Genomic DNA, 15,180 nt, shown 5'->3' on the forward strand with positions numbered 1-15,180 from the left:
TAATTGGGGATTGGTCCTGCTTTGAGCAGGGGGTTGGACTAGATGACCTCCTGAGGTCCCTTCCAACCCTGATATTCTATGATTGAATTTCTCCTTTTCTTAAAGGATTGTTCCCCCCATTGTGTGCATTGCTTGAATGTTCCTCTATCCTAGGTGGAAACAGCTCCGCACCCCTCCTGAGGGCTCCACAGCTGACTGCAGATGCCCTGTTACTCTGGGTCAGCCCAATCAGCAAGCTGAGTGTTGCCAGGCCATTCCCACCAACGCTAGACATGGTTCTAGCTGCTGACAGAGCACCAGCCACTACTCGACAGCCGGGAAGATGGGTGGAAAAACAGCATTGCCTTTGTTCTTCTCCCACACTCAGCTTTCCTTGAGGCAGGGACCCTAAGGACCCTCTCTGCCTGTGGCCTCACTCCACAGAGGGATTGTGCTGGTCTCACCACGACAAAGAGGCCAAAATGGCCTGGGCCCCCCTATCCGTGCAGAATTTGCACCAGGTTAAAACTACTGCAAAAGAGAAGCAACAGGAATTGACAGAACATCCTGGGGCACTAGGGAAACTGGCCACTGAACCAGGGAAAGGCCGGGCCCACGAAGGCCCTGCAGTGTGCCCTGGAGGTAAACAAGCCAGGGCTCTGCAGACCAGTGGGAAAACAAGGGCCTCTGTTCCCCCCAACCCCTTGTGCACCCTCTGTCAGGCCTCAGTGTCTGGGCACGTCTAGCTGGAGCTCCCAGGGAAAGCTGAGGTGTTCACACCTCACGGTGGTACCGAGAGCAGCCAGAGGCCGCTGCTGGCAAGGAGGCTCCATTGTGCCTCACACAGCCTCGGCTCTGACACCTAGAACGTGAGGAAATTACTAAGTAACTTCCTAAGGTTACTTGTGAGAGACTGCTTCAGTCTTGCTGGTGATGCGCTGCGCAATTGCCACAAAGCTGGCCCCCTCCCTCACCAGAGCGGGACTGGGAAATCAACGGTGGGCTCAGACAGGCTCCCTGCTAAGTGGAGAGAGGGGCCGCGTCCTTTCAGTTACACCTTCTCCACTAGTAACAATGGGCTGAGCTTTTACTTACGGGCGGTGGGAGAAGAGAGGGGGGCAGGCTCAGAGATGCCTTTAGTTACAAATCTGGCCATGATTATAATCTCGCCAGACCGTTGGTAAGGGAAATACAGGAGGTGAACTCTCACACAAACCAGCACATCATCTGGGGATAATTGGCAGCTGTTTTTAGTGCCTGGTCCGATGGGACAAGCAGAGCTGCTATCAGTTAGCATTAGAGAGAGTAGGTAGAGCTCTCACAGAAGCTTACATAGCACCCACACATACTGTTCTGGCTCAAGCCAGTTCTGTAAATCTCTTGCTTCCCCTAGCATAAGAACCCACTAATAATTTAAACCAGCATAACTCCCTCAAAGAGCAGTTCTCCAGAAACGTTCTCCAATTTACAAGTCAAATTACAACAGCTAGTGCAGCCCGTGATGTCACCTAAATGCACTGGAAATTTTTGTTACTCTCCATGTCTTGCAGTAATTTCCTCCCTTTTTTATTACAATTTTCTTGAAAAGAATTTGCAATTTTTTTTTTTAAATCTTCTTTTCGGATCAAGATCAAAGAAGGTGGTTTGGAGGTTTTGCAAGAACAGCATGGGGGAAACTGCTGTGCATATTAAAATGATTTCAGCGGACAATAGTATAATTCAGAGGTTCATTTAAACCAGCAGACGGTCGAAAATGAGATTCATTGCCATTCATCCCAGGCCTGGCCACCATGAAAGGCTGTGTAATGCAGCACAATTCAGCAAGCTTCCCCCCTTGGGGCACCCTGCCTGGGAGGGAAAGTGAAACCCCAAAGTGGTAAGCCACCCAATGCAACCTGAGCCATTGCTCTGGATCACACAGGGAAGGGCGAAAGGAAAGTACAGCACAGTCTCTGAGGAGCTGTGGGAGAAACAAGCAACATCACAGCGCAGATGGAAGAGACTGAGAAGTGTTAATAATTTAGCATGCATTAGCGTGCACATTCCCTGCATTTGGTGCAAGGAGCATGGATCAGTTGCCCTGCTCCTTTCACCCCTGGAGCGGCTGTTCCCTCAGAGAGTGACCTCACCCCACGAAGAGCCCGCAGGTCTACCCTCCTCTCTGCTCTCCATTCAGCCTGGGAGACTCTGGGCACGAACCAAGGGCTTCACACACTCATGGGTCACTCAAGACCTTTAGAGCCATCACATCTCTCATGTGCTGGAGCAGAGTAGGAAATGCTACAGCGTGCGTGCGTGTGTTGGGGGGGGGGGGAGGGGGGGGGGAGGAAAGACTTCCAAAGTGAAACAAGAGCAGCAGCACTGGGGAGGGGGAAGTGAAGCTATTTTTTCCCATGCGCTATCTTGGCGACAGCAGCCCCCAAAATACAGAGTCCCTCTCTCTAGCTCCCACAGCCCCTCCACCCCAAAACTCAGTGCTCCTCCCCCCACTAACCTGTACTCCATGCACCCGTTCCCTGGTCTCCCTCCCTACTGATTCCTGCTCTCACTGCCCCGGCCATGCTGGCACCTGTCCGACCCCCAGCTCCCACCCCCCTGGCCAATCACACGCAGTGGCAGGTGAGGGATGGGCAGGCAGATTCCCCGCAAGCCAATCAGCGCTGCCTCCCCATATATGTTCACAGAAACCTCTGCTGGTCTCTGGGCATGAAGGGACCGCCCAGTCTTCCAGCTGCTCCTCCTGCACCCAAACCCTCTGCTCCTGGCTTCCCCTCCACCTGGGAAAAGAGCAGCTGCTCCGCACCCACCCTCCCCAGAGAAGGAGCAGTGCTAGGAATGTCCTGGGTTTGGGGAGGTGACCAGATGTCTCTGGGGCGACAGACTCCCCCTTTCATTACATTTGAGAGGGAGAACAAGAGAATCCCAGGGAAGCGGAATGTCTTGGCACCCCAACTCCAAGCCTACTGCCTGCAAGTCCCTCTCTTTCTCCAAGCCACTTGCTTGAGGTGGGGAAGGAGTGAACTTAGGAAACAACCATCTAGAAACAGGATCATTGGGCTGCACGGTTTACGCAGCTGCAGACACCTTTCATCTCTCTCTTTTAAGCCAGGTCTCCAAATGGAAAGATAGTTACCGGAGCCTCATAATCTATTGTCAGAATCAACAGCAGGAGAGGAAAAATTGGAACCAGAAAAATGCATTTACAGTCTAATCTTGTGCTCAAACAATGCTGTACTATTTATGTTCCCAATGCATCCTTGAATGCTGACATTTTATAGACAATTTCCAAAACAGGGCCTTGCCATTTTTGGATTATATTTCAGCTATAACTTTTAGGTGTAATTATTTGCGCTGACAACCACATATAAAAGAGGATATATCATTACAGTGCTGCAGCACTGGAGACATCAGCATTCAGCATAGTGACATACTAATAGCAAAGTACGGGAGACGGAGATTGTGGAGCTATGCAATTTGCATTCACTCTCTGAAATTTCTCTGATGAAAATAACACAACATTAAGGAGGGGAATAAGAGAAAAGATCCACTGTATCAAGATAAAATAACTCTTTAATAAATAACCTTGTAGCAGTCGCAGAGCAGTAATTAAATGCATGGGTGAGCAGTACATAGGTTTAAGTAAAGCTAGAAAAACGTAAGATGTAATTATCAGTGCCAAACAAATTATAAGCACTGCAAATCCCATTGGAATATTTAGAAACTATTTTCTGCCACCACATTAAATATTTGTGTACGTGTGGATTTTTGGTAGGGTGAGAGGGAGAGGCCAATGGAGAGCGGAGAAAAGGAGAAATTATCTGCTCCTCTTGGCTGATAGCCATTTTCTCACTTGTTCAGCTCCTGGCCATTAAAGCATGTGACTGAAATGCAGAAGCACCGAGACAGAGCCCGAGATTCACTGTTCCTGTGATCTCTGAGCCTTCTCCGCAGCCTTCCAATTCAGTGACATCCTGCAGGCTCTGGGGCTCGGCTTTGGGTCTTTCTTTCTTTTCATTGTTCTCATTTTCCATTGTTGTCTTAGGTTCAGGTCATTCTGAACTCCAAGAATTCTTTTTTTAGAGGGGAAAACAAGAGCCTCTGCCTCAGTACAACTGAAATGAGAGCATGCTGCAGGGAGGGAAATGGGAAGTAAGTAAATACTGCACTGGAACAACTGCTAGGAGGACTCGTTCAACACGTTCTCCTTCTTGTTAAAATCAAATTAACTCAGATGGCTGCTTGGTGGCTTGTGTGAAACAAACTGGGGTCCCACCAGCTCCTGGGGGCAGGGCTGCACATCACAATACCAGCAACCTAACTGGATCTAGGGCTGAATGGGTCACAGAGAACGACCCCGCATTACAAGTGGTGACTCCAGTTCAGAGGGTGCAGGGAGAATCTGCAAAGTGCCTGCCCATGAGGGATCTGTTCTGGGAATTAAACCAGTCACCAGGGCTGTCAAAGCCAGCACTTTCATCCGTGCTAAATGTGTCACAGATCTCAAAGGCCTCGCATCAGCCTAGACCTGGCATTCCGTGTACAGATTTGACCTGCCCACGCCCTTTCCCTGTGCGATTGTTCTTTGGTCCCACTCTGCTCTCAGGGCAATGGAGCTGCATCAGGACAGAGAGGAGGGTAAAGCAACGTTCCCTCGTGACCCAGAGCTCCTGGTAGGACAGCAGCTGGGCTTGTCAAGGGGTCACCCAAGCAAGGCTGAGGTCACTGGGGCTCTTCAAATTCTGCTGCTAGCAAGGCAAAGACCCAGCACAAGTGAGGAAGGCGAAGGCAAACCCTGCCACCTGGACATGCAAGGGGGTTCAGAGGCCTGGAGATCCCAGCACGCCAAGGGAGTGAGAACCACAGAAGAGCAGGAAGCTGCATGTAACACAAAGGCACCAGAGCACTGGGCCAGTGTCCTCAGCTCCTCTTTCTATACAGGTGCAAGGGAGAGGAGGACTCGAACCTTTGCCTACAGCCGTGATCAAAAGGGAGTTTAGCAATCTAAAATAACCGAAACAATGAAGCAAAAGGAGAAAGTGCAGCTCCTGCTCTCCGCCAGCAGCTCACACAGCGAGAGGGGGAGATCAGTCACATCAAAGCTTCCAACTAGTGCTCTTGATCTCCTACCAGGAAAGAGAAGCAGTTCAGATGTATTAGCACAGAGCCTGGTACAGGTAATGGGTGAAGGCAAAACCCCGCATGCACTTCTTTCCCCTTAAACACAGAACCCTTAGCTTGTGTTTTGCATGCAAATATATTCTGTGCATTTTAACTCTCAAGCAACAAAGGCATGCAAGCAGTGTATCAATGCCATCACCAAAGTCACAGCAAACAGTAAGCAGATTTCATCAGGCGCACTGTGGCCGTGCCTGGCAGGGAGCCAAGGTCTGTAGGGGCCCGCCCCTTTCAGGGCAGGCTCTCCTTTCCCTACTGGAAAAGTCCCATCTGACGTGGCGTACTGTAGATGGATAAGAAGTGAAAAGGACCAACCTTCTCGCTGATCTGAGAGATGAAAGTTTGTTTTGTTTGATGGCAGAGTGCGATGAAGATGAGGAGGGAATAAAAAAAAGACAAGGAAAAACACAGAGAGTAAAAACAGGCCAAGCTTCATCTGTCCGCACACCACTGAAACAACAAGACAAGACTGCAGAAGTCAGTCAGGATTCCCCACAACGCACGCACACAGCTTCACACTCGCAAAAGACCCAGAGCCTTCCACATGCACTGCTCTGACCAGGGACAAGCACCCACTGACCGACTCGAGACACATGGAGACATGGCAGACAGGAGTGCACATCACACCCAACAGCTGCAGTGCATTTCAGTGGGCAGCCCCTCTCCTGGCCAGTATTCGAAGCACAGACATGTAAATACATGCAACACACACACACGCACGCCTTTAGTCACCGCATGGATTTGCTTCAAACACGCGCGTGCTCCCATTCCAAGCATAGAGATGATGGTAAAGGCACTTTGAACCCACTGACCACACACTGGGAAGAGCATAGACACGTAGATCATAACGTTAAAATATGGAGGAAATGTTCCTGGTGGTAAATGGAAAGTCTTCTACCATGAAGAGCTGCTCCCCCTCTCCAACCAAAGAGCTAACTGTGGCAGAAAGGTATTAGACAATTGACAGGCATGTGCAGTCTCAGCTGAGCTCAATGTCGGGAGAGCCTTACTGGTGCATTGTGCTGGCGTGAAAGACAGACAAGAAATCAAAGCAACAAGAACACCCAGAATGAATGTGGAGGTCCCAGTTTTTGTTCCTGCAGGAGAGACAGTAAAAGGTTAGTTACATTTTCCTTACGGATAAAGGACATCTTATTTCTTTAGCCAGAACGACATCACTCCAGCTAGAGATCTGTGGCATAGCTGCTGTAACTGAACCCTCGCTGAGAGAACACAAAGACGAGGGTTGATGGTTAAAGACTGCTTACGAATCACATTCTTTTGTGGCGAGGGAGGCTGTGGGGGGAGAAACCTGCTTTTCAGAAGAAACATTGCAAATTAAAAACCAGCATGTGGTACAGTATGTACAGTAGTCAGTCAGTCATTTCCAGTGATCAAAGAGGAGAGGATTTTAACGCACACTGACATGATGTAGAACAGGCAATGAACTGCTAATATGGGCTACAGCAGAGGCCTAAAAAGTGCAGTGGAGCTTGGAGGAGAACAGCACAAGCCTTGCTTTTATTTCTTTGAGTACCTGACGCTAGGGGACTAGAGCCAGAAGGCTGGAAACTCAGGAGCCAGTGCTAAGACCAGAGATCACACCTCTTGAATGTCCGTTATCAACACAGCCCTGATTCCAGGGCCAGATTTCCTTCAGTCCCTTTCAAAGCTGGTATTCTCCCTCTGCCAATTATTCATATCAAAACTGCTTCACCCTGTACAGACACAGAGGTACAAACCCACATACGGTAGCAGGAGGGAAACAAGCTGGAGGGACGCTCTCATCCCCTGAAGAAACACATCCCACCTTTTGCTGGGGGCTCAGCAGGTCGAGAGGGTTTGAGATTCAGCTTAGCTCATCTCAAGAAAGAGGTCACACTTCCTAGCAGCCCTTGCATTGAGAGGCAAGGCGGCGCCCCAGGCCAGTCCACTGTGCGAGGCAATACAGGGAAACAATCCTGCAGCCCATATGTTAACACACTGTGTACTAACACTGGCGGCAGCATCATGAGACGGGGGTACCAGGGAGCTGTGATAAAGGTGAGGAAACAAGTAGGTTTAATTGAACCCTGTGACTGAACAGGGCAGGACAGCCCAGGGCAGTCAGAAGAGGGTACAAAGGCCACAATCCTAGTTTAATGGCTAGGTCCAGTAACACAGCAGCTGTGGCAGCCGTAGTCTGTCAGTGGGTCACGGCATGCCTTAGTGGTGGGTGCATTAGATATCTACAGTCTCCAAGGAATCACAGTTGTATATGATCTGGCCTTTAGGATGGGCAGGCAGACTGAAGCCTGCTGGTTCTACCAGAGGATCAACAGGTTTCCCCTTTGAAATCTCAGGTCGGCACAATGTTTGCTGCACTCGTGTAGCTGGAGGGGATTGGGAGCTTGTCAGCATGTCTGGAGGGCTGGCTGCTCTGGCAATGGCTTTCCCAAAAGTATTTACCCTTCAGATTACAGTTACAGAGGTGAAGGGGGACACATGATACAAGCTAGTTCAAACAGATTATTTTCTAGCGTGCCAGACAAGATCAAGTTTCAAGGCTGTTGCTCATCACTAATTGCTGGATTATCTCTTAATCTCTTACTATATTAATGGACTATAGGAAATAAACAGCAGGCTGCTTCCCAAAGACTAGCAAAAGAGAAAGCCCCAGACAGAAAGCTCTCTCTTCTTTCTTTGGCTAATATTTAAATTTCTGCTGTTGTTACTTTGTCTGTAAAAAGGCTGAGACACACTGAATTGAAAGTTTATTCTCCTTCCAGCTCCCATTCCGATTCTCCCTTATCTGCAGGTCTCTATCCCTCTCACTCCTAGGCTGCGGCAGTATGTTTTACCAACAGGCCTGTCACCTTTCTCCAGTGCACTGGACACCGAATACTGACAGTGAAAACCGCAGGGGAATTTGTGCCATGAGGGCACAGAGGATTTAGAGATGTGGTGCCTGTCACGTGTCCACAGTGTCTCATGATCAGGGCCGGCTCTAGGCACCAGCAAAACAAGCACGTGCTTGAGCGGCACATTTCGAGGGGCGGCATTCCAGCGCTGGCCATGCTGCCCCTAGAAATGTGCCCCTGCCTCTGCCTGCTCCCCTGGGCGCGCCATCGCCGCCCACTCCTCCCCCCTCCCTCCCAGGCTTGCCGCGCGCGAAACAGCTGTTTGGCGTGGCAAGCCTGGGAGGGAGAAGCCTGTCAGCGGAGCGCTCGGGGGAGGCGGCAGTGGTGGAACGCAGGCGAGCTGGGGCGGGGAGAGGTTCCTCTACCCCCCGCACCCTCGCTCCCCTCCGCTCCGCCCGCTCCCCTGAACACGCTGCCTCTCCCTCGCCTGAGAGGGAGGGGGGAGAAGTGGAGCGGCGGCGTGTTCAGGGGAGCAGGCGGAGCGGAGGGGAGCGAGGGCAGGTGGTTGCGGGGGAGAGCTGCAGAAAGCAATGGCGGGGGGGATATGTGGCACACCCAGGAGAGGAGGTGGGGCCAGAGATTTTGGGAAGGTGGAGCCGGGGGTGGGCACGAAAAAAAGCGGGGGTGGCGAAATTTTTTTTTGCTTGGGGTGGCAAAAATCCTAGAGCCGGCCCTGCTCATGAACCCTGAGTATCCTGACAAGATTCAAACTCATCTGCCTTTCTGGGAACACTGATGTAAGTAAAATCACAATGGGAATGACTAGGGGGCAGCCAATCACACACAGATGGAAAAAAATCCCAATCCAGGGAGAGACAGCGAGGAAGCCTAAAGATCAAGGCCACGTCAGAGACATGCCTGCCAGCACAGACCATCAGGTGGCTCCAGCACGCCGAACCCTGAAATTCCCACGCTGACTGAATCTGGTCAGACTCTTCCAAGACAGGATCATTTTATGCAGCAGCCGCAATATTCTTACCGCAGCAGCTTGCTGCAGACAGAGGGACTGTAAGAGTCTTTGCTTTTAGATATTTTAGCCGAGAGCGTAGGCTCTTGTAGTAGGGATGGGGCCTGTGCCTAGGATATGTCCATACAGGGCTGAGAACAACGATCACAAGCTTAACAAAATGCTGGTAGGTTTCCAAGGCTCCGCAGGGTGGGCAGCAAACAGATTCTAACCCCCACGAGAGCTCAAGTCCAACTGGCATTGCCATTCCTCAGGGAATTCTCCGCATTTGCTGAGCACCAATAGGGCATTCAGTGCTGTACACGATAAAATACAGAACAATAATACCTCGCTCTTACAGAGCACTTCCCATCAGCAGATCTCAAAGCGCTTTACATCAACAGGCCCTACCTAAAGACCTTACAGTCTAAAGACAGAAACCACCAAGACTAGGAAAGCCCAGAGGGAATTAACCTGATCCTGCTCATTCACATAACTGTATTTTGAGCCCCAGGGACGCCACACTTTGTACTCTGACTTTCATTTTTCACACTTCTCAGCAGTGGAGAACTACACAAGGAGAAATTGGCTGTTTTATCCCAGATGAACTAAGAATAAGACCCTCCTCCCCCCACAAATACAGGATGTCCAGGAGCCACAATGCTGGGTGCATTAGAGACAGCCGAGAGATACAAATAGGATTCTCAAGACACCAAACTGTACCTTCCCACTTGTAGTGAACACACACTCCCGCACACAATCAGTGGCACAAGCTCAGGGATCCATTGCGTGTGGCATGGGAAACGAGAGGATCCCTTTGTGCATGGGAAATGAGAGGATCTGGGATGTTTAGCGAGTACAGTGAGATGATACTTTATACCAGATATTGTATGAGGGAGGGAAAATAACTAACAAGCCCTACCCAAGCAGTTGTATCACATCCTTGGACATCAACCAATTCGATTCCCTGTTTCATAAAGCACATTTTATAAATAATCAGACATGGTCCCTATATTGCACTGTTCACCTGCAAAGGGCTTCGCAAGGAATCATCAGTTGTGAGGTTTATTTATTTAACATCTGTACAGTGCTTTGAGAAAAGGGCGGAGAACTACTGTTTACTGAACAACAATTATTATTAGGGACACAGAAAAACTCTCATATGATGAGAGACTGAAAAGATGGTTTGCCTTAAAGGCGAGATGAATAAGAGGCGGCATGATAAAAATATTCAAAATAATGAATAGGACAGAGAAAGTACATCAGAAACGGCTGTTCTCCCTGTCTCATCACAAGAGCCAGGGGACATTTGAGGACAATGATATTGAAAGGTGGCAAATTTCAAACTGATCAAAGGGAAAGCTGTAAATACTTTTCCCCATGAAGCCCAGCTGGCCTATGGAACTTATTGCCACACTGTTGTTGAGACCATAAGCTTAGCAGGCTGGAAGGAGAGACTGGCTGTTTATATGGTTAACAGGAATATCCGGAGTTGCTGTAGTGCATTCAAAAACCAAAAAGCCACCAAGAGTTTTAAAGGGCAGTGGTTTTCAAACTGTGGGTCGTGACCCAGTAAAGGAAGTGGGTCGCGGTGGCTCTGGTCAGCACCATGGAGCGGGTCGTTAGACGTCCCATCAGTGGTGCTGCCTGGCTAAGGCAGGCTAGTCCCTACCTCTTCCGACACCGCGCTGCGCCCTGGAAGCGACCAGCAGCAGGTCTGGCTCCTAGTCCCGGGGGGCCACAGGGCTCCGCATGCTGCCCCTGCCCTGAGAACCGGCTCTGCACTCCCGTTGGCCAGGAACCGGCCAATAGGAGCTGGGGAGGGGGGGGTGCTAGCTCACCTCCGCCTAGGAGCATGACCTGCTCCGGGGCGCAGCGCGGTCCGCGGTGCCAGGACAGGTGGGAAGCCTGCCTCTGTACCCCCGCTGCACTGCTGACCAGGAGCTGCCTGAGGTAAGCCCACAACCCAACCCCCGGCTCCAGCCCTGAGCCCCCCAAAACCAGGGCCCCTTCCTGCATCCCAACCCTCTCATCCCCAGCCCCACCCCATATCCTGCACACTCAGCCCAGAGCCCTGACCCCCTCTCACACCCCAACCCTCTGCTACAGCCCTGAGCCCCCCCACCCCTCATCCCCAGCCCCACCCCAGAGCCTGCACCCTCAGCCCAGAGCCCTGACCCCCTCCTGCACCCCAACCCCCTGCCCCAGCCCAGAGCCCCCTCCAACACCCTGAACTGCTCATTCCCGGCCCCACCCCACAGCCCTCACCCCCAGCCCTGAGCCCCTCCAACGCCCCAAACCCCTCATTCCCAGCCCCACCCCAGATCCTGCACTCTTAGCCCAGAGCCCTGACCCCCGCCCGCACCCCAACCCCCTGCCCCAGCCCAGAGCCCCTTCCCACACCCCGGGACCCCTCATCCCCAGCTCCGTTGGGTCGCGGGCACCAACAATTTTCTTCAACTGGGTCCCCAGAAGCAAAGTTTGAAAACCACCATTCAAAGGGATGTAACCACCTCTTCTGCCTCATGGTTCAGGCAACACTCCAACTACCTGGGGGGAGCAAGGAATTTTCCCTGCAGACAGGTCATTCCATAGCTGCTACTGCAGGGCTTCCTGCTCCTTCCTCTGAACATCTGGGGCTGGCCACTGCCACAGACCACCAGTCCGATCCAACATGGCAATTCACAGATTTCTATCAGTAATACATTCTCTCCTGGCCAAGCTAACCAGGCCTCACCTTTGCAACATCTCTTTGTACGTGACCACTGCCAGGGCCCTTCTCTGGATTTGTACAGCTCCGCCGGATCAGAGGGGCAGTGACACGGCGCACGTACTGTAGGTGCGGGGGTGGCATTTTATCCCCTTTCTCAAGAACCCTCTTCTTTGATCACCGATCATTTGATCAATGCCCTCAGCTTTGACTGTCCCATCAGCAATGCCCTCAGCTTTGATTGTTGTTGCTACTTCAGCTGGTTTTAATTTTAGATAAGCAAAACATTTCCGTTTGAAATACTTCAAATCCTGCTGCCGTTGCTCCAGGCCAGCCTTTGTCATCTAGCATCATTATTGTGATGTGCACAGCGCCCGTGATGTGCTCAGCACTTCACAGACACGCAAATCATGGGCTCAGGCAGGCAGCCAGTTGGGTTGGTTAGGTGACTTGGCCCCAGGGAGGGCTCCAGAGACCCCCGTCACGTGCCTGGAGACATTAGCTGCGCTCTCATCGGAGTACTGTTGCCAGGACCAGAGCGATTTGCAATCCTAATTTTATTTTGGTTTAATTTGGTTCCGGGGTGAAACTCGGCAGATCAAATCTCAGCCCCCAAGCAAATTCTACCCCCTCCAAATTAAATACCAGCCCAGCCGTTTAAAAGACAAAGCAGGAAAATATACAGGTATCATAATAATACCATTTATACTGACTGTGATCTTGTTTAATTTACTGATGTATAATTCTGCAGCAGGGCCCTTATTTATAGCTGTCTTTTTGAAAGCCAGTTTTGCGGGTTCCTGCTCTGTAATGTACAGTATGTGTCAGACTCTTTGTAGTAGAAAATTTTCTGTGTCTGCCTCACCTACACAGTCACCACCAACTTGCTCTAGCCATACCTTGAAGGTCCAAAAAGTGGCATCTATAACAAAGGCCATTTGCTGGACAATGGGTATTTTTGTTTTACCCGGAACACGATGTCTGAATATGGAATCTCCTAATCAAACATGAGGGTACCCTACAGTTACACTATCGCGAGCAGCAGCACAGAGTCAAGTCCAGAGAATACTGTCGCGCTCTAAGAGGACATTATCCCATGCAGCCTCCCCATCCAGTGGCTTTGTATAAATTAGGCTAAAGCCAATTTCATCTGCAGGATAGACCGAGGCTGAGGCCAGAGGGAAGGGCCTATTCATGCAGGCTCAGATGTTTAGACTGTATCCCACAGCTAGGAGAGCCATGGGGAGCCTGCCCGATGCTGCCGGCATGGCAGTGCAAAGCCCTTTGCTGACTCACAAGCCTCTGTGTGCAGCTGAAGGCAACCGGAGGCCAAGTGGAGGATGGAAGAAATTTATTTCTTCTGGGAACTGGAGCCATTATGCTGGACACACAACTCATTGATGTAATAACATGGTCATACTATTGGCACGCCCATCTTTGCTCCTGCTGTTACATTGACGTACTGTGTCTTGTCTAAAATCAGACTGTAAGAAACATGACTTCGTATGTGTCTGCACAGCTCTCAGCACCATGGGGTGCCCTGGCCCTGGAGAGGACTCCGGGGCATTACTGTAATAACAGCACATTGGAGACTCCCGATCTGTTCTGACAGACTAGGCAAGGGATCAAAGCAGAGTGTCAGAAAGTGCACCTGGACAGAAGGACGTGCAGTTCTAAAATGGCCAGGTGAGGCTGTCCTCCACAGAGAGCACTATAAATTCTCTCTCTCTGACCTGCAATCCCCCTCTCTTTGGCATGGTCTTCAATGCTTTTGCTTCTCCCGAGAGCGCAAAACATCTCCTGCCAACCCTTTTGGGTCAAAGCCAGCCATTCAGAGTGAAGTGCTCTGTCAGGCTTACAGCACAGGGCTGCGCTGTGTGGCGTTGTCAGAGCGCACTCTTTACAGACAGATAGACCTGTCAGTTTAGAAGCAAAACACTTTTGAGGACTGCTTTTCAGCACACTTATTACAATGAAAATAATAGCTTGAAGGAAAATGCATCCACTTTCCTTTACAAATCCCTTGTGTGGAAATGTTTTAACTTTTAATGAAGTCCATCTGTGCTGAAGTGCTGGCTCTGAAGGATTCAGAGGCAAGACACTGCGGAGTAGCCAGCTCCATCCTCCTCCTGTTCTTTTAGTGATATGGGAAGCCCTGAGCAGTGCCTGGATACTCACTCTCAGCACCCAGGAACTTCCTCTGTTAGTGTGAGGGTCAGGATGTAACAAAGATGCTAATGAGCTTGTGCTTTGTAACCCAGGGTTCCCACAAAGGATTTCCTGGGGGGCTGTGAAAGGGGAGGAAATGATCAAAAACTAGAAACCCCAGGAGTCAAGTGACAAACAAACATTTGAACTATTAAAAAAACAATAGGCTGTAAATGAAAGCAGGCACAAGCTCTCCTGAGAATTACCACTGGATGGAAATTAATACCTCTGCTCACAAAGCTACAATAGAAGCAATACTCAGCCACTTTCCAGTAAGTAGCTAATTCCTTGGGTATTCATTGTAATAAGGTCAATCATTATGAAACCATCATGTGGCAGTGGTGTAGCTAGAACACTTAATTCCACTGTAATTTAGCATTAATTAATGTCTTCTCTAGCAAATATGTAGGCACTTTCCAAGGACCCCATTGAAAGTTGCCAATTCTTCTAACTAACCACAACATAGCATAATAACCACATGGGCAGAAACAAGAGATTCTTTTTATTCTGCAATGCAGACATGAGAGACAAGGGGAAAAAAATTTCAGTTTGATAAAGGTATAAACTATGGTTCTTGGTTTGGCTGACTTGTTGAAGCCACTAACTGATGTATTCATGATGAACATTTTGTTTTTTAAAACAGTAGATATCAGATACCTCATGCATAAATATTATCTAGGAACCAGGATATATGGGGAATTTCATCTGTGGACGATTTATGGAGTAACCGGTCTTCTCTATATTGCAGGGCTTTATCAGGATCATGCAGGCTGGAGATTCACATTGTAAAGATGATGTGCAATAAAAGGAGGCTTGGTCCAAAATGCACACAAAAGGAAAGCACTGGTAAACAGACAATGAACTGAGCACAGATCTGGGGCACTCTCTTTATGGAGCATCTGGATCCTCCCATCCACGTGTAAACCCATTTTCATCCCCAAGCACATGCAGGCCAGGCAACCCCTTCTGTGTGACAAGCCAAGTGCTGTAGCTTCCTGTATTTCTTACAGTCTTAAGGGATTCTCTTGGTAAATAAAGAATGAACATCCATGAATGGGAAACCAGGAAGATTTAAGCCGAGGTTTCTCCGTCCCTAGAAGCTGCCGCATTCAGCTGAAATACTAGCCTCCTAGCAGTATTTTCCGTAATATTTCTATGATCAATGGGGTACGTTTCATGGATTGATCCTATGTACAGGAAGGAAAACACTCAGCTATTGTGGCACGAAGGCTAAATACCCCCAAAGTCAGTGCAACAACATC

At 49.9% G+C, this 15,180-nt stretch overlaps 1 protein-coding gene and 1 long non-coding RNA gene across 13 annotated transcripts in view; both read right to left on the reverse strand.

Moving 5' to 3' along the window:
* PTPRF (protein tyrosine phosphatase receptor type F) overlaps positions 1 to 15,180 on the reverse strand; it is a 605,446-nt gene that overhangs the window by 94,861 nt on the left and 495,405 nt on the right. The window lies entirely within an intron of this gene.
* On the reverse strand, positions 3,532 to 8,241 carry LOC142073046 (uncharacterized). Its single transcript, XR_012669754.1, has 2 exons — positions 5,470 to 8,241; positions 3,532 to 5,102 (listed from the first exon to the last, which is right to left on the reverse strand). It is a non-coding gene; the product is annotated as an uncharacterized LOC142073046 (long non-coding RNA).

Source organism: Caretta caretta, chromosome 8, assembly GCF_965140235.1.
Source record: "Caretta caretta isolate rCarCar2 chromosome 8, rCarCar1.hap1, whole genome shotgun sequence".
Lineage (NCBI taxonomy): Eukaryota > Metazoa > Chordata > Testudines > Cheloniidae > Caretta > Caretta caretta.